Raw genomic sequence first — 1,363 nt, 5'->3', positions numbered from 1 at the left:
ATGGAGTCAAAAGACTGGGTAGGATTTGCAATAATTCACCAACAATTTATAGCAGGATCATGAGAGAAAGAAAAGTACATTTTTGCCAGAAACTTAGGGAGATTAAGTGAAATAAATTTAGAATTTAAAGAGGCCTTTAATTTAATATTTGCAGGAGGTGATGAGATAGAACTATTTAGTGTAAATTACATATGTACTATGACAAAAGACTGTACATGAGGTGGAGGAAGGTCTCTTAACCAAGAGTGAATTAAGAAATAACTTTATCAAAAAGTTTCAGCCTATAATAAATATTAAAGTGGGAGAAATATACGAGACTGGATAGCAGAGCATTTTTAAGAGCACATTAATAATAACAGTACAGTTAAATTTTGAGTAAACAAATAAGAATAAAAAAAGTGCCACTGGGTATTACACTAAACCGTTAAGAAAGAAAGTAGTTTTAGGTGTAAGCATTGATGGAGAATTCTTTAATCAAACTTTTTTTTGTGGTACCTAATTTGAGCTGAAATGTGGTGCTTAGTAGAGACTTGCTGAGTAAATATGGGGAAAATGTACACTGTAAAAATAAGCTACTTCAAATAAATGGTTGATGTGTCAAGAAGAAAGTTGAGTTTAAGGGTGATTTAACTGAAAAGGACTTGGTGGCCAGATTATGCATGAAAGTGATGAGTGAAGAGGAGATAGTGAAAGAAGGAATAGGCTAAGAGGAGTCTAAAATGTACACCAGTACATACAGCATCTGAAGAGTTAGTTTATAGTTTGCTTTAATTTTTTGAATATTATTATACATGTGTGTTTAGAGGTAAGTTTTTGAAGAAGCAGTGAGTGAAAACAAAATATACCAACATCAGAGGTTTACAGTATGATGTATTAATGTATATGAAGTGAATAATTTTCTTATACATATTCTTGTGGTTCATATTCTCATGGATGTGTGTTGGTTAATTTTGTGGGGGGGGGGATGTCATTTTATTATACAGGGTGAGTCACCTAACTGTACCGCTGGATATATTTCGTAAACCACATCAAATACTGACGAACCGATTCCACAGACCGAACGTGAGGAGAGGGGCTAGTGTAATTGTGTAATACAAACCATACAAAAATGCATGGAAGTATGTTTTTTAACACTAACCTAGGTTTCTTTAAATAGAACCACATTAGCTTTGTTAGCACATCTGAACATATAAACAAATACGTAATCAGTGCCATTTGTTGCATTGTAAAATGTTAATTACATCCAGAGATATTGTAACCTAAAGTTGACGCTTGAAACCTCCGACGTTCAGTTGTGTGTTGTAACAAACACGGGCCACAGTTGGCGAGCAGCATCTGCAGGGACATGTTTACAGATGACGAC

The sequence above is a fragment of the Schistocerca gregaria genome, chromosome 2 (genome assembly GCF_023897955.1).
Source record: "Schistocerca gregaria isolate iqSchGreg1 chromosome 2, iqSchGreg1.2, whole genome shotgun sequence".
Classification (NCBI taxonomy): Eukaryota; Metazoa; Arthropoda; class Insecta; order Orthoptera; family Acrididae; genus Schistocerca; species Schistocerca gregaria.
The sequence above is the reverse complement of the archived record's forward strand: the minus strand, read 5'-3'. Positions refer to the sequence as shown.